This window comes from Hylobates moloch, unplaced genomic scaffold, assembly GCF_009828535.3.
Source record: "Hylobates moloch isolate HMO894 unplaced genomic scaffold, HMol_V3 SCAFFOLD_2, whole genome shotgun sequence".
In the NCBI taxonomy this organism is placed as follows: Eukaryota; Metazoa; Chordata; class Mammalia; order Primates; family Hylobatidae; genus Hylobates; species Hylobates moloch.
In genome coordinates, this window is record NW_026652277.1 from 173628935 (window position 1) to 173651949 (window position 23015).

Sequence of the window (23015 nt, forward strand, 5' to 3'; positions counted from 1 at the left end):
AATGCTTACTGGGTTCCAGGTGTGTTCTCAGCAATGCGCTTAGAGTAATTCATTTAATCTTGACAACAATCATAAGGCATAAGTTATTATTATTCCCATTTTGTTATTTCTCACTTTACACATGAAGAAACAACTTTGAGATCCCTGAGCTGGGAAGTGGTGGAATGAGTAGGAGACTTGACACAAAACACTGCCTTTACATCACAAAATTCAATTCAGTAGAGATGGCAGGGTTAGCACCAGGAGAATCCCAAGCTCCACTCCTGGTAACAGCAATGCAGTAGAGGGATGAGGCTCTTGGCTCTACCTGGGCAGACCTGGGGCCTGAGTCCACGCTCTGACACTTGGCTATTGCTCTTGGGTGTGTTACTCATCATCTTGAATCTCAGTTTTACCATCTGGACAATAAGGATAGTATTAGTGCTTTCCTCATATGCACTCCAAAAATGAGAGCTATTATTATAAACCTATTTAGAAAATCACACTGGTTTTTAATATATCCTAGTGTTAAAAATCTGTTTGCAAAAAATCAAACAGCATAGATAGGGCAATACTCCATGATTATTCTCCCTGTTGGGAAGATCTACAAAAGTTTAGATGTAGGCTTTGTCGTAGTCCATCGCAATTACTTTAAACAGTGAAGCAACTGGTTGAAAACTTTCCATTTCTAGCTTCTAAAAAATCTAGTGCTTTTTTTCCCCCTAAAACATGTCCTCTAAAACCCTGAGAAAATATTTTTAAGGACAGAGTCAGTAAAATACAAACAGGTAGAGAACAGCACAGCGAAGGCCTCTTGGTTCCTAACTCTTCTCAGCTTGTTAGTCCCACCGTCCCCTCAGCCCCTGCTCCATGAGAATGCTCTGGGCAAGTGTCAAGTGACTGTTGGTGAGAGAATGAGGTAACCCACCAGGTATGATGATCAGAACCATGAGAATAGGGTTATTTCTAGCTGCTTTTGCATATCCTGTGTATCGTAGGGCTTTTGCTCACATTTACTTGAAATAAAGCGTTTAGGCTAGAAAGAGGAAGCTTTCGATCACAAAAGATTCAGCCTTTTATATGATTATCTCATGAAGTTACATATTGCTTGTAAGGCCCTAGCAGTAATTCTATTCATTTTAAAGTTTGATATGTCTTATCCTCACTGTTAATTTGGCACAGAAGCCAAGGTTTAGTGCCTAATTGAAAACCTCCGTACGAAGTTTAGACAATGAACTGGAAACCCTATCAGAGAATCTGAAGCGTTTTACAGATTAAGGTCAATCTTCCATGGGATTGTTTTGCTTTTGCAAACTGGTCAAGTTCCTTTGTTTTTAATGCCCTCGCTTTTATTGTTTATTAGTTATGTGGAAAACACACGTTCAGGCGGTGTCTGCAGGCTTGGATTTTGTATAAGCCAGGAAATGAAGTCAGCAGACCTGCAGGCTCAGCAGTGATTCAAAGCTCTCCTTCCTGAGAGAAGCAGGCACTTCAGAGGTATTTAAAGAAAAATGCAGACAGTGACAAAGAAATTGTAATAAATGTGTTTAGTAGTTTGCCATGTACTTAGAACCATTCCATTTATGTAAAACTTTGGAGGCATGAAAATTCTAGGTGGTACAGAGCTTCTTTATATCAATAGCCATTTGAAGATTATATAACAGAAGATTTTGACTAAAAGAGATGCTAACTACTTGAGTCTTTCAAACTTTCCATTGTTTTATAATTGAATTTTCTGGCCCACAAATAACAGGCTCAACTTCTCATTTATACCTTTAGCTAAAATGAACAGAGATGCTTTCTTGTGCTTCTATATTAAAAAATGGGCTTTTGGATTTTGCTACTATCCTTTCACTTGGACATTTGTTCTAATCAGATTTGTGGTTTTTGCTTTGCCTTAAGTTCCCTAAAAGACTGGGTCAGGTGGCACTGAAAAAAAGTACTTATCGTTAGACTAGGAGATTAAGGAGAGCAACCAAGAGTTATGTTTATGGAAATGTATACTTGTTTTAAAAATATTTGAGATTTAATACATATACCATAAAATTCATCCTTTAAAAGTACACAATTCAGGGGTTTTTAGTATCTTCACAAGGCTGTGCAATCATCACCACTCTGTAATTCAAGAACATTTTCATAACCCCCAAGAGGAACTCCACATCCATTAGCAGCCACTCTCCATTCCTCCTGCACCCTGTCCCTGGCAACCACTAGCCTCCTTTCTGTCTCTATAGTTTGCCTTCATATTCCATGCACTTCATATCAGTAGAATCAAGCAATATGTGGACCTCTTTGACTGGCTTCTCTCTCTTAGCATAATGTTCTCAAGAGTCATCCATGCTGTGGCTTGTGTCAGAATTTCATTCCTTTTTATGTTGGAATAGTATTCCATTCTATGGATAGATTTTGTTTATCTACTCATTATTTGATAGACATTTGGATTGTTTTCCACTTTGGACTATTATTAGTAATGCTGCTATGAACATTCAAATCCTGGTGTCCGTGTGAATATATCTTGTGGATATATCTAGTAGTGGAATTGCTGGGTCATTCACTCTCTCTATGTTTAATTTTTTGAGGAATTGCAAAACTGTTTTCCAAAGTGGCTGCACCATTTTTACATTCTCACTGCAATGCATGAGGGTTCTAATTTCTCCACATCTTTGCCAGCACACCTTGTTGTCTGTGTTTTTTTTTTTTTTAAACCATCCTAGTGGTGGTAGAGTGGGATCTAATTGTGGTTTTGATTTGTATTTCCCTAAAGACTGATGATGTTGAGCATTTTTTCATGTGCCTATTGGCCATTTGTACGTCTTCTTTAGAGCAATGTCTATTCAGATCCTTTGCACATTTTTTGTAAATTGGGTTATTTGCCTTTTTATTGTTGAGTTGTAAAAGCTCTTTATATATTTTGTACACTAGACCCATATCAGATAGATGATTTGCAGGTATTTTCTCCCATCCTGTGGGTTGCTTTTTCACTTTCTTGATAGCATCCTTGGCTTTTAATTTGGATGAAGTCCAGTTTGTCGATTTTTTTTTTCTGTTGTTGCTTATGCTTTCAGTGTCATATCTAAGAAACTATTGGGCAATCTGAGATCCTGAAGATACACACATAGGTTTTGTTCTAAGAGTTTTAGTTTTAGATTTTACATTTAGGCCTTTGATCTATTTTGAGTAACTTTTGTGTAAAATGTAAAGTAGTAATTTATTTTAAGTGTCCTTCACTTAAAATAAATGGTCCTTAGAATTTTTCGCATTTATAGGGAAATCAAAGATTATCCAATATTTTTAATAGCGTTTGAACACCTACAGGAAGAATCCTATCATATAGTGTCTCTAAGCACTTTTGAAGTTTAATGTGTCATATATTTTTTTAAAAATTAGGATAATCTAGGGTTGGAAATTCAAAGAATACTAGGAAGAAAGGCAGGAAATCAAGATTGGCCTCTTAAATCACTTTTCCCTGAATGTCATTTAAGGGCATTTAACTTTGTAACTCCACCCGAAGCAGCACTGCCCCTAAATTTGAGTCAAATCTTGCAGTATTAAATAAGAGGAACTTGGTGATCGTAATCATCTTTGTTATTCTCTAACTTCCCTCTCTTTGTCTAAAAGAAAGCCAAGCAAAATGGACCAGAGCATCAAGCTCTGCAAAGTCAATTATTTACACTTTAAAGTGAAAATGGTAAAACGTGTGCTTACTTTCAAAATGTGAAGTTTTCATGACTAGTCTGTATTCTATTCTACAGGGAACACACATGAAACTGCATCTCTGCTCTTATTACACTTTACAGAGTGTATCAGAAGCTTTTCCATTTCAACTCTGCTTATGAAATATGCATATTCTAGACCAACACTGTCCATTAGAATTTCCTGTGGGGACGGAATGTTCTAGTATGGTGCTGTCCAGATCAGTGGTCATTAGCCACACAGAGCCATTGAGTACTTGCTGCGTGGCTGGAACAGCCGAGGAACTAAATTTTTCTTGTCATCTAACTTTAATTAAGTTAAACTTAAATAACCACATGTAGCTGGGGGCTGCTGTGTTGGACAGCACAGCTTTACAGTGACTCTGTGTTATCTGGTAGACAGTAATTTGCTTAAAACAATGACAATAACAACACGAACTATAGAGTAGATAGTCTATTGAAATTATAACCTATTTTCAAAAATAGTGAAAAGCTGGGGTATAGCTCTTGGGGCAATTTGTATTGGTTAATTTAAACAGTGATGCATATTGCTAGAATCACTTCCTCTTTGTCTGCCAAAGAAAAGAATGTATGCAGACTTCTGACTGCACACATCCTACACTCTGCCAAGCACGGAACTAAAATTCAACAAAAGTTTAATTGCTAATAGTTTTTTTCTACCCTGTGAAAATCTTGGAAAGCACAAAATCATGGAAATGACATGCAGATAGAAATGGAAAACATTAGCAAAATTGCCCGCGAACAAAGGCACAGTGTCTGGCATCTAAACCAAAATTATTAGGCATTTCACAACATGGAATAGAGCAGAGAGAGGGCATTGGTGCTCCATTTTGAGAACTAAGCTGCCCACTTACCTGGCAAGTTAGCCTTAGTGAGTTTCTGTGTACAATACAAATACAATAAATTATACAATATAATATCTAAAGACTTGGAAGATACTCTTAGATATAAGTAAATTACAGCTATAAATACCACCCTTAATCCATTAGGTAGTTTTCATTTTCTTTTATAAATGTAATTCCTGAAAAGGGAAGTATTAACATCTCAAGACAGATGTACTAACATCTCAAGAAAACAGATGCTCTGCTCTAAGAAAACCCTGGCAAGAGCTAGCTTCTGTCTCTAGTCCTAAGTACAGAAGTGCAAGTATTACCAAATGAAAACAAACAAATGAAAGTAAATCTAATGCAAAGGGGCAAAAAAAAAAAAAAAAAAAAAAAGGAGTTAGGTTCTTCTCAGGACTACATATGAGTTCCATGAAGTTTCTCTTACAGTGAATCAAAAAGCATCAAATCAAATGATGTCACATTTCCCAGTACTCTGCAACTTAGGAATTGTAGAATAACATCTTTTTTTAAAAAAAGAAAGAAAGAAAAAGAAAGAAAGGAAGGAAGGGAGGGAGGGAGGGAGGGAGGGAGGGAGGAAAGAAATCAGACAAGCAGAAAGGTGTTAAATGGAAACTACAAATCTCCCTCCTGACTTCCACCCTCCATATCCACTTCATAAATAAAACAGTTTTCTTTAGATCCTTCCAGGATATTCTCTGTATATAGAGTCTTTTATGTATAGGAGGTAATCTTTTATTTCAAGAAGTGATGCAAATTGTAAGAACTTGGAGACTTGCCCTGAAATTCCACCCCAGAAACACTGGAGCCAGCCTGGACTGCTACTTGCCTTCCTTCGCATCACCCCGCAGCCCTCCATTCTGCCTGGGGAGCGACTCAAGAACGCCTCCATCCTCCCGGGAGAGTCATCTGCCAGGCTCAGGCCTCATTATCTCTGCTCTAAAAATGGGCATTAACCTTCAAGCTGGTCTCTAAATCCAGTGAGGTCTCTAAAACACAGGTGTGTCATTTCACTCTCGAACCATTTGAAGTCAAGACTTCACCTGCAGGAGAAAAGAGCACTTGGAGGCTTCGCTGGCCTGTCCTCAGGTGCCCCCGGGGCCACCTTGCACGTGAGCACACTGCACCTCCACCCGGCCATCATCCCCCCATTCATCCTGAAAACGGTATCTTTTCTGGGACCCCTCCTGTCCTTCTGGCTCCCAGCCACCATTCCCCGGTGGGACGAAGCTCCATCCCTCTTTGCCCACAGTGACAGTTACCGCCATTGCAGGACTGGATTTAGAGAATGAGGCTCTGAGGGCAGAACCCATGTTTTGTTCATATTTTTATGTGTTGTGCCTTGAGCAACCAATGGCTGAAAGAAAGGGCACCAAATAGTCTCTGCCTCTGTTTATTAAATCATAAAGAGATGCAGAGAGCCTACCGTGGGCGCTATGGAATTATATAGTTTTTTAAAAAGTGAAATCTGGACCGACTTCATTTTGTTTCCTTATGTAGAACCCTGCGGGCCCAGAAACAAGTTCTGGTTGGACTCCACCTAATGACACAGGGTACCAACCTCTCAACCACACAGAGACACTGCCCTGTGAAGTGTCCTTCCAGCTCAGGTCCCCTGCTCACATGAGCCCTACAGACATTTGCATCATTCCAGTAGAACCAGAGTCACCCAGAGCTCACACGGCCAACAACCAAGTTCTGATTTGGAGGCAAGACCCAAAGAGAAGACACCCAGGAAGGACACAGAAAATCAAACTTCTTTCCTCAAAGCACACATTCCTCAACAATTCTCTAAGTAAAATAAGTAACACATTTGCAAAAATGGCCAGAAAAATCCACTCCAAAATCCTTAGTCCACCTCTGTCAAATCTCCAGTTTAACAAGAAAAAAAAAAAAAAGCAAGCAAAACAAAAAGCAAAAATAAAAAGCCCTTCCATGTCTTCAAGTCATTCAGGCTTTAGGTTGGAAGCTGGATGGCAGGATTGGGAAGCTGGGGGACTGGCTCACCTCTGCCTGCATGAGAACAAACCACGGCGACATTTTGGATGAATGCTAGGTCGCCTGTGGGGCGGATGAGCCACCCTGGCCTACGTGGTGTGATGCACAGCTGGCTGCATGAGGGGAAGACAGGCCAGAGAGACGGCGGGGCACCGGAGGGTTCTGGCTGGGGTGGGGGTTGGTCTTCCCTTGGCCGGCTCATCAGCACTTACCCCCCTTGCTGCCCCACCTGAGGGTCAGTCTTTCCACCGCCCTGTCTTTTGCTGTTTGAAATGCTTCTTTAAAAGATTCAACTTAAAAATTCATATTTCTGTGAAAATAAAGTAGTGTTTAACTCTGATAATACCTTATTTAAACAATACAAAGTGGTTTTAGCCCCACCGGCAAGTACAAAGAATAAAGCATTGTGTCTTTGAAGAAAGCCTGACAAGGAAACTACAGTATTGACGAAAACTGAACATTATGGGGATTCTCTTCAGTGTTGAAATAGGATGCATTGTCAGTTATTAAACGCAACAGGCTAAATGCTAGATTTTTACTATATGAGAGAGTAAAGCCCTAAATTCTTAGGGCTTATACAGTAAAGTCCTAAAAAATTGAAGGAGAAATCCTGACACTTTCCCTCCTCCTTCCAAGCCCCATTGTTTCCTAGCGCCTGTTGTAGACATCACCTCCAACCTTCTCCATGTGGCGTCCTGGGGCCTCCGTGCTGTGGCCTTCTCTCCCGTGTCCAGGGCCCGCGTTGCCATGGGGTCATTATCAGCTCCCAGGGCCAGTTGCCCAACCTGGGCTATCTCCTCATCTGTACAAATGAGGCCTGCGTGACCTCCAGGGCCCTTCCTAACCCTATGGTCCCGCGATGATGATTATTGTCATTGTATATTTTAATTAGTACTTTATTTTCGAAATAAATCTAGCTGAGAAGACAAATTTAGGGGCGGAAGTGAGGAAAGTTTATGCTTGTTGATTTGGGGGCGGGGTGGGGGAGCAAGGAAGAGATAGAGTGAAAAATCTGAAAGACAGAATAGTATAGAAGCAGCAACAACGCAGCATTTGGAAGTACACATTAGGAAATGGACTAACAGCCTCCACTCCCTGCAAAATGCAGAGACTCCTGGCTGGGCATTCTTTTTGTAGAAATCAGTTACCAGTGAGTGTTTAAAATATAATCCATAGATAATTGATTCTTTCAACAAACTCATTTTTACCATTTCCTTATGCTAAATTATTTTTAAAAAATAGACTGCCAAAATGATCTGTGAAGCAAGGATCCCTTTAAATTTTCATTTTCGATTCAGATTCAAATTAAAGAGCTTTTACTTATTCCTACTCCAACAGCACAAACCATGATCTTAAAATACGCACATCCGTATCTGGTCGCTTCCAACTTTGGCAGAAGAAATAATCATTTCTTGTTCTTGTCAGTATCATTTCTCTTGTTTATTTATTGGGGAAATGCATGTTGACATTATGAGTTCTCTTAGATGTTTCCACATCTGAAATAATGTTCAACAGAAAGTTTTCCTGAAAATATGGCCAATAACTATTTTACTTCCAGAAAGGGCTTGTTTTGTATTCTTATGGAACTCGCTTAAACAATGAATTTGCTATACAGGCTCTATTTGAAATGTTGCTCTATATCTCATGTTAACAACTTGAACCCTATTGCTTCATTATTTTTCCATATTCTCCAATAAAAGTATAAGCTTAAAAATATATAATTTACAAATACTAAATTTTTCTTTCCACAACACAAATTTCAGAAAAGTCCAGATCTTCAGGTTCAGTTATTTTGACCAAGATATAGCCAAGAACAAAAATTAAAGACAAACAAGGCCCCTGACTCAAGCGCATGCAATAAACGAATTCACTATTGAGAAAAGATTAGTTTGGGCTACTTAGTTTATTGTCAAAATTTCCAGATAACAGTCTATCAAGAATTAGGAAAGAGAGAGTTTCCTGAGTCTCTACCACTGATGAAAGGGGAAAAGAATGGCTGTCAGTGTGAGGAAAAGTAAACGGACAGAAAAACTGTAAAATCTAGACATAAGAACTCAAAACCTTAGGGTGTCATTTACAATAGTGAAAAATAGCCCTGAACCCTGAAAATTGTAAAAGTAACATGTCTTACAACTATCATCTGATTCAAACAAGTATTTCAACTTTTTTTTTTTCTAAAGCTGAGATGCTTTTAAGACACTACTTCAGAAAGACTTCCATCCAAACTTTTCAATTTAAAAAAGATCTGACATTTCAATTGTCTGGAAAATTCACTTACGTGTGACACTAGCCTCTTTAAGAAGCCCCAGTAATGAGAAGCTTTTCACATTAAAACACTAGCTCCCTCTAAAAGCCAAATAGGAAAAAAAAAAAGTAAAATAAAAAGTCAATATAAAGTTAAAGAACTTCTAAAAATGGGAAGATAAAATGAATGTGACTTGAAAGTGATTATCTTAACATTTGTGCCTTCTTTTCATTTTAATTCCATTCTGAAAATGACTATTAAATAGCAAGACTGCTAGGAATAGATTTGCAATAATAGAAATTACTTTTCAAGATAATTTTGACAGGAGAAAACAAATTGCAGGGACATGTAGAAATAAATATGTATTTTATGTGTATCTTAAAAATACATAAAAGGACTAAATATTGCTCTTGAATATATGTATATATAATAAAATATATAATAAAAATGTATATATAATATATAAATATGTATAGATATTTATTACCTATGTATTTATTTATTACATATTATATATAATGTATATACAAATATATAAAACAAAACATATGCATATTTTATATGCCATATGTATATAGTATATAATATATAAAATAAATGACCTGGAAAAGAACTACCAAATTTGCTAGCTGATAGTTACTGCTTCTGGAGAGGGAGGAAGGGCTAGGATGCTGAATTAGATCTCTGATGTTACCAAGATTATTTTCTTTACTTCAAACAGAGTGGCAGCTAATGTGACAAAATTATAGTTCCTCATTCTGGGTGGCTGGAATATAGCTCTCATTTTTATTACTTTTTTTTTTTTTTTTTTTTTTAGTTTTTTGTCTCTTTCATAGTCCTAAAAAAAATTCCCCAAGCGCTCACCAGCATGAAAGCACTAACTCTGACCACGATATGGAGGAACAATGATTTGAAGACCTTTGAAAGGCAAGCAACTTGACATGGGACATCTTTCTAGATCATCGTTTGGAAGAGAACCATCAGGACGAGCCCAGGGGTCCCGTGAAACGCTGTTGGCCTGGGTGAGGAGGGAACTGGTGCTCATCACTGGCCCTTCTCAGAAACAATCCGCTCTGTCCAAGTGCAATATGAGTATTTCCAGCTGACCATGGGGAAACTTGTTTTCTAGTTTATCCCAGCAACATTATCAAGAAAATAGTCAATGGAGTCAACAAATGCAAACCTCTGGAAAACATTTCAGAGGACTGGCTTGTTGCTACAACAAGAATGGTGATACCATAATCACCATTGTGGAGCGGATGCCAGGTAGCATTGCCAACCTCTTCAGAATAATTGACATTTTTCTAACATGCAGAGTGGCCATAACAACCACTTCAGCTGCACAATAGCCTCCACCGTATCACTTCCTTAGCAACCCGCTTAACACCGTGACTTTGAAATCATCCGCGATTTTGGCAGCAGGATGAATATTTGCTGGTCGTGAACTTTTCAAAGGTCATCAGCTGGAAACAAGCCTGCCCACTTCCTTTGCCCACCCCGCCACTGCCTGTCGTACCCATCCATCACAGGACATAATGCTTAAGCACTTGAGGAAAAGATAATGCACCGCTTACATTTTCCTAATGGGACAATAAATCTTATTTTGGGGATGTTGGGGGAAAAATGTCCTAGTGTTACTGACCCATGTTTTATTAACCTGTCTCCAATTAACAGAAAGGATGACACTAATTGAAAACAAACCATTTTGCTTAAGCAATTAATCTTTTTCGGTTTATCTTTTAAAGCCAGTTATTAAAATACACCTATAAAGCTCATACGTAACAAAAATACACACTTAATTGATACTAAACTTGGAACTTGTATTAGAGCTCAAAACTTACACCTAATTTTCAGTGAGAAAAAATGGCCAGTAACTGAATTACTTCCAGAAAGGGAATGTTTCATATTCTTATGGAACTCAACTTGAATAATAAATTTAATCAGCTTCAACATTGCCAAAGTCTTCAAGTGATTTTATTCGATTGGCATGTTCAAGAAGAAATAGGAGAAAGTAACCAATAGTATTGAGCTGCTTTTATTTATTATTTTCAAACATCCCGTTTGATGAGAAAAAATAGCCAAACTGTTTCTTCACAAATATTTTTAGCTATGAAATTCACACTAATTTAAATAAACTTATTTTTAGATTGACTATGGTTAATTATATAAATCAAGTAGCTTTTCCTTATTAATTATGCATATGTATAACACATTTAAACTTTTCTAAAGTAAAAAAGGGTTACAAGTGTAAGAAAATTGAAGAACATTAATACATAGTATTTCTGCTTCCCTTTTCTCCTAGTGGGTTACAGTAACATCCAAGTAGATTCAACAAGTTCAGAAGTTGATACAATCATTGGCCATTTTTGCTTATTTTGATTAAATCAAAGAACTGCAGTAAAAGAAGGCAAATGAATGTTTCATTAAAAAATTGCTTGCTTTCACTCTAATGCCTTACAGAGCTGGGAGCTGTTTTTGATATGCATGTGCCGATCATTAACAGTAACTGACCTTAGTAATGGCATTCATCACTTTAGATTTGCAGAACACTCTCCAAAGTTCACAAAAGTTTCTCGCGTATTATGCTCTTCAACACACTGCTGCGACTGAACCACCTCCCACCCTCTCCTCTCTCCTTCTCTTCCTCCCTCCTTTCTCTTTCCATCCCTCCTGGGCACTGCATTCAGCCCTGACAGAAATCAAGGAGGTCTGGTCCTTGACCCTTGAGAAGCTCAGTGAGGGCCACAGAGCAGAGAGGGGAGTGGCAAGGCAAATGCCATTCTGCTTTAGAGATGGTGCGACTGAGGCCCAGGGAGGGTGAAACCGTTGCCTAAGTGAGACCACATCAGCCTCAGGACTGAAATTGCCTGCCTGCTTTCCAGGAAGCTTTTCTCTTCCTGGAAATTGCACAGACACGTGCAACAAAATTACACATGCATGTTTGTTGTGTCATGTTCCTCTTTGTCTTCACTTTAAAACTGAGGAGGAGGGAATTGTGAAGTGAGGGTGAGGAGAATCTGGCCCTGCTTCCCTGTGATCTTCAAAGCCAGTATTAATACCTGGCACTCCATGCTGGTCTACTGAGAACAGCATTCCGGACGAATCTCAGCTTTGCTCTGCGGGGCTGGCATTGGTAGGGGCGGGGCAGAGTAGCTGAGCAGAGGAGATGAGAGAGTCACCTGGATGGAAAGCGGATTTGAGTTGCATTTGGGTGGCAAGAACGCTTCTTTTCTAGAATGTTTATTTGAAGTGGCTTTGAGGGCGAACAGACAAAGATCACGGGAGCATCGGGGTGCAGTGGGCTGAGCGCTCTGAGGGGCCAGGTGAATGATTCTTCTCTTCTTTGGTCGTGGTTAGGTTTTCCTATAGGACCCTTTCCCAAGGAACTGGCCCTAATAAGGGCACTCAACAAAAACCCTGATGATTCCACACATGTGAAAACAGAGGGAAGCTCGTCTTTGCAGTCAGTAGTGGCCCATCTCTAGGAAGGACAGACAGACTCTGAGTTATTATCCTAAGCAAGATGGTCAAACAGTGAACTCTGTTAAATATGTGAACGTCTCTCCTGTGGCCATCAAACCCTCTTGGGGGGAAAATGCCGGCTGAGCAAAACCACTCTGAAGCCAAATGGACAGATATGATCGGAGGCTGACCTCCCCCAGGGTATTTACATTCAATTGTCAGTTATGGAATATTTAAAACATACAAAACAATCTACGTCTAACACACAGAGGTACATCATAAAGCATCATAACGGATCACTCGTGAGCCAGTCATCAAGTCCGGAATTGGAAGGTTACCTACCGACACCATGGTGTCTGCTGGCCTGCTCCTCCCAACACTGCCTCCTGCCTCTGCCCCCTAGAGGGCCTCCATCACTGAAATTTTGGGTTAATCATTACCTCCTTTAAAAAAATAGTTTTAGTACATATATATGTGTCTATCTCAAGAAGGATACACTGCTTACCTTTGCTTGGTTTGGGGTTTAAATTAAAAAGGCTACGTTTGTTTGTTTTCATTTTTGCTACATGTTTATTTTCAATTTTTAATTTTTATTATTATTTTTTGAGACGGAGTCTCACTCTGTCGCCCAGGCTGGAGTGCAGTGGCAGGATCTCGGTTCACTACAAGCTCCGCCTCCCGGGTTCACGCCATTCTCCTGCCTCTCCCGAGTAGCTGGGACTACAGGCACCCACCACCACGCCCAGCTAATTTTTTGTATTTTTAGTAGAGACGGGGTTTCACCATGTTAGCCAGGATGGTCTCAATCTCCTGACCTCGTGATCCACCCGTCTCGGCCTCCCGAAGTGCTGGGATTACAGACGTGAGCCACTGCGCCTGGCCTACATGTTTATTTTGATTCAGTATTTTGTTTCTAAAATTCATCCATGCTCTATAGTATGTAGGCACAGCCATCTTCACTTCTGTATAATATTCCATTTTTCTCTATAATGACTTCTGGGCTGTCTCCAAAGCTGCTCTGGACTTCCCCGAGCACAGTTCCTGGTGCCCAGATGCATGCAAGTTTCTATAATGAACACACCTAGGAGTGGAGTTGCTGCCCCTGGGCTACAAAAGTGTTTTGCTTTACTGAATACACAGTGCCTGATTGTTCTCCAAAGCTGTTGAGGCAATTTACTTTGCCGTCAATAACAGGTAAGGATTTCCATTATCTATATCCTCACCAACTTTTAAATTGTATCACTGTAGTTTAAACTTATGTTTGTAAGGAGGTTGAGCATCTTTTCATATTTCCACTGACCACTGGAGTTTTTTCCTCTATGAAATTCTTGCTTGTATTTGTTGCCCAATTTTTTTTAATTAAAAATTTTTTTAATTAGATTGTCATTTTTAGAAATTGATTTTAAGAGTCCTTTATGTATTCTAGGTCCAAATCCCTTGTTGGTTATTGGTGTTGCAAGTGTCTTTTCCCAATATGTGTCTTGCCATTTCACCTTTTTAATGCTATTATTTAATGAGCAGAAGTTCTTAATTGTAATAGGGTCGAGTTTAACGATAATTTCTTTTGTGGGTAATGCTTTTAGTTCTTAAGATATTATTTCATTCCCAGAATCACAAAGATATTCACTTGTCATTTTGGAGTTTTAATATATTGTCTTCCACACAATCTATTAGGAATTGATGGTGTGAGGTAGTGATACAAATTTTTGTTTTTTTCCCTACGTGTAACAAGCTCCCCAAACCTTCCTTGAATGCCCTCCTTCTTTTCCAGGTGACATGCAAGGGCATTTTCACTTCAACAGAAAAACAAGTCATTGTTTAGTTTAAAATAATGGAAAATCATTGTGTAGTGAATGATTGTGTGTGTTCACACTTGCACATGTGTGTATAAATGTCATTTTTTTCCTAAGTAAAGGGGATTTCCCTGCATCCCCAAAGTCACATCGCTTCAGCAGCTTCCTGTTAGATCTACTCTGTATCAAGCCCTATGTGGGGTTTTCATTTGTCATTGCAAAGCAGCCGTACTCTGCTGCAATTAATCCCCCTTCCAACAAATGTATTTTAATGCCTTTTAAAAGTCATAAAATGTTACTTGCTTTTAAAATATTGTTTAATTATTTGGGGTGGTGGCTACAAAGTTGATTGTTTAATTTTTTGCTTGCATTTTCTGGAATTTTCTGCATACATTCTTGATCTCAGGCAAACTAGCAGACAGGGTTCTGGGCCCCTGGCAGAGCTGAATTCGTGTTTGACTGCTGTGATGCAGCTCCTGTCTCTCAGGGGCGCCCTGCACCTCCTGCTGCCTGTCCCTGACTCTTCTTCCCACATGGCCACGGCAGCTGCTTCTCCCCTTCCTCCTCCTCAGGTTTGCCAGGGAAGGAGGCTTTGCTGCCCTCCCGCCCACTGCTGCCAACCCACTCTTCAATTCACTCCGATGGGCCACGAATGTTTGGAGAGCATCTGTTGAGTGCCTAGCCCTGCTGGCGTCTTAAGACAAAAACACCTGTTCTTGCCTCAAGTCTAAATGTGTTACTGCCTTTTCTATACTCTCCCCCTCTATACTTAGTTTTTCCCTTCTCAGATTATTTATGTTTGTATATTTAAGTGGTACAAGTTTGAATTCAATTGGCTAATACCTTGAGTTCTTCTAAGGGGACTGAAATTTAATAAATAAAAATACTAATGTCTAGTAAAAACTTTTTGCCTAATCATTTAGTGTAAAAATACAATAAAACAGAATACTCTTTAATATTCCAAAAGGCTAGTCATTTTCTTTCAAACAACTGAACATTTTCATATTTAATGAATGCCAGTATGTAATTAATACAGATTATAACAATTATCTTCACACCATATCAAAATAGGTGTATCATAAGAGAACAGATAATAAGTCTTTAATGTGATTAATTGGTAAATGCTCTGTGTATTCCAAATGATACATAAAAGCCTGTTTAATGGAGAATAAAAATACTTATAAAAGTGGTAGGTGGAAGTGATAAAGTAAAATATCACAGCCTTGCAGATGACCAACAAATGCTCCATCAGATCCTGTGTTCTCAGGACGATTAAGAGCAAACTTGACAAGCCTGGAAGGCAGATTCCTCTCTCCTCCATCCCCCAGTGTTTACCAAAGTTCACCCTGCAAGAAAGCATCATCTAGGCGGTTTGGACCATCTTTGCACTTCTTCTAATTACCAAGTCCTTACACGATAAATAACGATTGGACTTATGTTTATGCAAGCTTCATCTTCCCACATTGGTGCCAGCTGTTGGCCTTGAATTTGCCTGAGGTCTGACCCTCTCAACGCTTCTGTTGTATTCAGTATAGTGTGTGTCCTTCAACCCAGCATTTTCTTCGTGATTGTTTAACTTTTTGGATCTCTTTGGTATCTGAATGCCGGATAGTTCAGTTCTAGGCTTTCTCGTTCCCTTTTTTGGTGCATTTGGCTCCCAGGCTGGTGCTATGGTGTGGGTATGGTTGGCTTTTCCCTGCCAAGCCCATGATGAAATTTGGTCCCCAATGTGGTAGTGTTGGGAGCTGAGGCCTAGTGGGAGGTGTTGGAATCACTGATGCAGATCCCTCATGAACGGCCTGGTGCTGTTCTCATGGTAGTGAGGTCTCACTCTGGCGAGACTGAATTAGTTCTCCAGGAAATGGAATAGTCCCATGAGAGTGGTTTGTTACAAAGCCAGGAGGCCCCTCCGGTCTTCTCTTTGATCGTGTCCACTTACACTTTGACCTTCTCTGCCATGTTATGACGCAGCACCACAAAAGCCCTTGCCTTGCCAGAACCAAGAGCCATGGCCTTGAGCTGCCCAGCCTGCAGAACTGTGACCTACATCCACCTACTTTTTTTAAAATAAATACCCCGCCTCAGGTATTCTGTTATGGCCACATTGTACAGACTAAGACACTGGGGATCAGGTTAAGTGAACCAGATGAAATGCAAAGCGATGCAGAGAGAAAAAATCATGTTCTCCATCCAGGGATTTACAGGTAGAGAAAGTACACACCAACTAACTGCCACACGCGGTGAGTGCCAGGTACATGCTTGTGGTTGGGCAGAATGATGCCCCAACAAAAATGTTCACATCCAAATCTCTGGAACCTATGACTATGTTACCTCACATGGCAAAAGAGACTTTGCAGATGTGATTGATTAACTTAGGGATCTAGAGATGGGAGGCTACCCTGGATGATCTTGGTGGGCCCCAGGTAATCACAAAGGTGGAGACAGCAGAGGGTGGAAGAGGAAGACTTGTCTACAGGAGAGGAGGTCAGGGTGATGCTAAGTAAGAGGAACTCAATCTGCTGTTGCTGGCTTGGAAGATGGAGCAGGACCACAAGCCCAGGAATGTGGACGGCCTCAAGAAGCTGGAGAAGTGGGGAGATGGATGCTTCCCTGAAGCCTCCAAAAGGAGCCAGCCCTGCTGATACCTCGAGTTTAGCCCAGTGAGACCTGTGTTGATCTTCTAACTTAGAGACTGTAAAATAATGAATTTACATTGTTTTAGGTTACAACATTTTTGGTTGTGACTTCAGCCACAGCAAAGTAAGACAATGACCCAGATAGTAAAGGTAAAAACGTCCAAGGAAGGGAAAAGTGCCCAAGAATATGAGAATGAGTGTAGTTGATTTACTGCCTAAGTGTAATCTGGAAGTTCTAATTAAAGTATGTTCACCTTGAATTCCTTAAATCAAAAGTTTCTTAATAGTTCAAAATCTAATCACAAAGTTAGCGTGTAGCTCAGTAACAGGACGAAGTCATGTGAACTGCTGACAAGTTAATTGTCCTCTGGGATTTTACTGTCATCCTCCTCTGGAATTTGATTTATTGCTTCAGAGAAAGAATTGCTGATTTAAGTGTGCTCACAGGCATTGCTGTAGACGAGCCTCCTCCCTTACTTCAGTTTACAGGCATTTATTGGGCCATCTTCACCGTAAATCACTCTCAAACCTCGTCAGAGTCCACAGCAGGCCAAGGCATGGGAAACCTGATTACCTGTATCACCAACTGCCTAAAAAATAGGCTGAGTCCATGGCAGTTCTGATGTGTATGAGGGCTACGTCCAGAGTTAGAGATCAGTGTGGTTTCACTATGTTTCATCTGACCTTCACAAATGAACACTGGACTCAACTATTCAACCCTCCCCTGACATTTTCTCTGGAACTTGGAACTCTGCTAACACAATCCATCGTATTTCCCCTGGGTCCATGTATAACGTAGTATTCATCATAAACTAATTCTAAAACGAAGACGCCTATTCCAAAGAACATCAAGAACTACGTCTTACCGTGTGCCCGGGGACGTACTTACCCATCCAGCAGACAAGCCTTTGCAGATGCATGGTGACTTAATGGGTACAGGATGTGGGGAGCAGGAAATTGTACAATCAGATTTCAAAACTGCAGTTCCATTTCTGTATGGGAACCGTGTGTGATTTTTTAAATGCTGCTGCGTATGAAGGAAAGAAGAAAAGCCACCTATGCACAAATAGAGATGTTTGTGTGGTGTTTTCACATGACCACGGCTTCCTAACACTTGCTTTGTGGTCCTCTCTGTTGCTCTACATGTACTTCCTCGCTTATAAATTCACGAGTATGTGACTCACATACTCTATAGAATTTTGTGGTCTGTGAAGGCAGTAACATTTTTTGGCTACTTAGCCATCTAAAATAGTGCTGAAAATACTTTACTCAGTTAGCAAGTGTTTATTGAGTAGATGCTATGCCTGAAGCCCCTTACTAGGGCTGCTAAAGTAATAATGGAGGGCACCTCATCACACTTGTCAAGTGCACAGCCAGGGGCCTGTTACAGAATATAATACAAATGACTGTTACAGTCATCATTTTAGTTATATTTTTGGCATATGTGTCTTATCAGTTCTACTAAGATACAGTCTTTTAAAGGTGAGGACCAGGTCTTTTAGATTTTTATCCCCCACCATAGCATGTAAGGTGGCATGTTTTTACCCATGCATACCATTTCTATAGAAGGAATGAATAAAATTAGGGAACAGAAATGAGTACACTTAAAAAGAGGCCACTCCTAGAGACTGGGAACTTTTATCTATTTGATGATTCTCTTTTTATTAAAGTAGTGGTGGACATTTTTCACAGAAGAGAGGATGTTTTCTTCTGAAAGGAAACGAGTCACAAATATAGAATGAAAACATCAACACCTGTAATATCATCGGTTTAGAGAAATCTCACATTCAGAGCTAAGGTATCACAGAATGAGTGCTTTACAAATCCTTACCAGCCATTACTAGCCCTGTGTAAGAACTGTGACAAACACTGAGATCTAGGAGCAGCCAATAGAGCCCATCTATGTCAACACCATTCATTCCAGAGAAGAGGAAACTAGAACAAGTGAGGTTACGTGACTTGCCACGTTCCTAGTGCAAGGTCGCTTGAAAGCCAGGAGTAACCTAGGTTTGAGAAATAAACGGACTGCTGTCCAAGAAGAAAGTGAGAAGTGGCTATGAAAAGTTGTCTGCCTTGGCCGGGCGCGATGGCTCACACCTGTAATCCCAGCACTTTGGGAGGCCAAGGTGGGTGGATCAGGAGATCAGGAGTTCGAGACCAGCCTGGCCATCATGGTTAAACCCTGTCTCTACTAAAAATACAAAAATTAGCTGGGCGTTGTGGTGTGCACCTGTAGTCCCAGCTACACCAGAGGCTGAGGCAGGAGAATCGCTTGAACCTGGGAGGTGGGGAGGTTGCAGTGAGCCGAGATCACACTACTGCACACCAGCCTGGGTGACAATGCGAGACTCTCTCTCAAGAAAAAAAAAAAAAGAAAGACAAAGAAAGGGTGTCTGCCTCTAACTCATTGGACGTGTAGCATCCACCCACTTCAGCCATCCTAACCTCAACCATCACCTCCCATGAGCACCTCCTTGGCATTTACCTGGTCCTGTCCACCTTTCTGCTTAACTTCCTGCTTGTTTGCTTAGCTTAGCACTTGACTTTCTGTTTAACTTGACTTCCTAAGTCTTCTCTTCTGTTTTTCTATTTTTAGCCCTTTGCACTAAGGGACCTTAGGACAATTGAAGAAATTTGAATGTTAAATTTCAAAACTTGAACATGGTAGAAGGTAGAATAACAGACTACTCATATTGTTTCTATTTTAAGGGCAGTTAAATGTAAACAATAGCAAGTAATGCCAAATTGCTTATTTAAATGCACACTCAAAAATTATCATCCAAACAGCACCCTTCTGATGGACAGCCGGTGTCTCTGATCACTTTTGCTTTTATTTTCTCCTTTTCCATGCAGGTCACATTCGCTGGTTAGAGGGTAGGAAAACTATGGGTATTGGGACAGCCAGAGACACCGAGACAAGATAGATGGAATTCAGTGGCATCCGTAATAGGGTTTGCATGGGAAACTGTATATTCAAGCTGGGATGTGACCCGGTAAGGCCTGGCTAGCTCAGTCGGTAGAGCATGAGACTCTTAATCTCAGGGTCGTGGGTTCGAGCCCCACGTTGGGCGCCAGATGAAGGGGTGGCCTGCCCCTCCATACCTGTGGGTGCTTCTCGTTAGGTGGGACGAAAGACTTGAGAAAAGGAATAAGACACAGAGACAAAGTGTAGAGAAAGAAAAGCGGGGCCCAGGGGACCGGTGCTGTGCTTACAGAGGACCCACACCGGCCCCGGCCTCTGAGTTCCCTTAGTATTTATTGATAATTATCTTTACCATCAAAAAGACAAGGGAGTGACTGGACAATAGGATCATTGTAGGGAGGAAATCAGCAGTAAGACATATGAACAAAAAATCCTTGTAACATCAATAAGTTGCAAAGAAAATGCTGTGCCTTGAGATGCATATGCGAACATCTCCATAAACCTTTTAGCAGTATTGCTCCAGCAAGCCCCACCTTATTCCTAAAGGCGGTTTTCTCCTTACTCAGTAAACAAAGCACACAAAGGGTTTTACCCGGAGATGTTCCATCGCCCAGGGACGGGCAGGAGACGAATGTTTTTCTTTTTCTCTAGATTTAAGAGAATGGTGATGACCTTTAACCATAAGCAGCCTTTAGGCACTTGTTTAACAAAGCACATTCTGCACCGCCCAAAATCCTTTTAACCTTAAGTCCCACAGCACATGTCTCTTGCAAGGACAAGGTTGGGGGTAGGGTCACAGATTAACAGCATCTCAAATACAGAACTAAATGGAGTCTCTTATGTCTACTTCCTTCTATATAGACACAGTAACAGGCTGATCTCTCCTTCTTTTCCCCACAGGATGAAGACAGGTGGAGGCTACTGTGGGGATGGAATCCCTTAGCTGGTCCAGTTCCATTAAGACGGGATCAGAATGGTAAGGGGGAATTGGGGCTGAGACTTTTCAGTACTGACAGAGCTCCTGGGGAATTGGTTTTCACAGAGAAGGCCAGGAACCAATGCTGTCCTTTATCCCGCAAAGTGTCAAAGGTTCTCTTCTATCACAAGGTCCTAGAGCTAAAAGGATAGATCATCATGGATTGGAGAATTACAGCTCTGTGGGAGAATCCCCTGGGGGTTTCAAAGAGATGAATTCTTTCATCGCTGCTTTGCCTTTTACAAGTCCCAGGGCACTGGACAAGGTGTGCATCTCGAAGAGCCTCAGTCACCTGATCTAGAAAACGGACTTAGGGTCCTTGCATCCTGGTGTTGCTGTGATCATTGGAGAGAGATTATTCACATGAAGTGCCTAACCCAATGCTTGACATGTCCCAGCTACTCAGTAAATACTAGTAGTTATTCTCATTTTTCCCCATCTACTCCTTTTCTAGACTATGGACAGAATTTCTGAAAAAGCAGGGACTAATATCTGAATGCTCTTTGAGTCGATAGTTTTATCTTGCTGGTAAAATAAAGCTTAGATTTTAACTCAAGAGGGTGCTTGATTAGCATCATAGATATCCTCAGAAAGACAGTTAGACTTAGCCAAAAAAGTCTCAGTGCTAAGAAAATATTATTATTGTTGTTGTTATTGTTATGCTTTTATGTGTTAAACCAAATTCTTATCCACTTGGCATTATCAAAATTTAACAGCCTCTAAATCCATTGTCCTATGAAAAAATAAGAACCTTTTATCAAACTTCTGCACCTTGTAAAATAGTCTTGGTGCTAAATCAAAGTAATTCAGATGTCTTCCAAAAACAAAAACAATTCTTTTTATTCAGGGATAAAAGAGAATTAAGGATGAAGTGAGACTTCTAGTCAGTGGTTCCCAAATGGAGCTGCATGTTAGCATCGCCTGGGAACTTTCAGAAACGGATTCTTAATCATATTTTCACACACCTCAACTCAGATTCTGTATTTCAACAAGGTGATTCCGATGTGCAAACAGGTTTGAAGGCCTGGGATAGAGTTCAGAATAAGTATCTTTAAAATAATGCGTTTCTCATTCAAATGTTTATAATACTTCCATAATTTGTTTTGAAACTGCTTTAGTAACTTAAATTAGTGGCCACCATATTCCTCATTAATGTCATTCAACAATATTCACAATGAGTTGTGACTTCCTAAAATACAGACCTGGACGATGTATTCCAGAATAACGTTTTAGCTACGTAATCGATTTATTGAGTCTGCTGCATGGAGGAAACAGGTTATTTAAGACCTAAGCTCAGCATTTAACAGAGTGCACATCTGATGGGAGTGACAATTTCACACACAGAGAAAAGCCCCTGATACAGTCTAAATCAGACAGCGTACACTGTGAGTGTCCCAGAAGTTCAAAGGAGGGGCAACCCCAGGTGGAGGGAGACCTGGCATAGCACACGGTTGGCTGTGCTTTTAAACCCACTAAGCGCTGTATGAAAAGAGTAATTAGCAAACGCAAATTCAGTTTGTGGACACACCAACATTCTTTTCCAAAACATCACTAACTCATTTTGAAGATAAAGTAAACTTAACTTGGGTTAGTATCAAAATAATTTAAATGTACACGTGAGGGGTAAAGAAGCATTTCTCCTTCACAGAAAGAAGACTTATTTTCCACATGACTGTTTATGGGAAAACTGGGAGGTCATCTTCCTGCAGCTTTTATAAAACAAAGATGGCACATGGGCTGTTTTGCATTAACGAGGCTGATGAATCTCACCACATGGCACTTCAACTTGTTGTTCCCTGATTTCCACAATGTCCTATGGAACTGATATCAGAGTTCTTGTTATCAGAAAAAAAGAAATAGAGGAACTTCTCTATTCCTGAAATGAGAATACTAGAGCAACTCTAAATGGATGAACTTGTGAGTCATAAAAACTTGATTATAAAACTGGACATTTATAGCTATCGTTCCTTTTTGAATATTTTTTGATATGTACTAATGATTTTCTTATTTAAAATTAGGTTACTAATTTCAAATCTTCACATGTAACAATAATGGCAACTATATTAGTAATCATTCTATAGTTTAAATTAGTGTTTATTAACATTTCTTTGCTTCATTCTAGAAAGTATAAGTGAGTAATTAAATATATTCTTTAGTGGCAAATTTTTCTCAGTGGGTATTTTCAAATTCAATTTAATGAATAAGACCTCACAGTTGATGGCATAAAATGAATAAAATGTAAGCTCTCTCTTAAAGAAGCGAGTAAAATTTAATAAATTCCCCAAGTAGAAGTACTGTAGGTTAAAATGATCATTAAATTACTAATAGCCATTATAAATAACCCATATAAAAATAAGAGAATTTCTAGAGACAAAAGAAATTTTGTTAAGGATGAAGTGACACTTCTAGTCAGTGGTTCCCAAATGGAGCTGCATGTTAGCATCG

The 23015-nt window shown here is 39.9% G+C and overlaps 1 protein-coding gene and 1 non-coding gene across 4 annotated transcripts in view; one reads left to right on the forward strand and one right to left on the reverse strand.

Annotated features, from left to right (window-relative positions):
• Positions 1-23015, reverse strand: part of PDE10A (phosphodiesterase 10A) — a 659574-nt gene that overhangs the window by 442568 nt on the left and 193991 nt on the right. The gene's annotated exons all lie outside the window — the stretch shown is intronic.
• Positions 19670-19742, forward strand: TRNAK-CUU (transfer RNA lysine (anticodon CUU)). Its single transcript has one exon. It is a non-coding gene; the product is annotated as a tRNA-Lys (tRNA).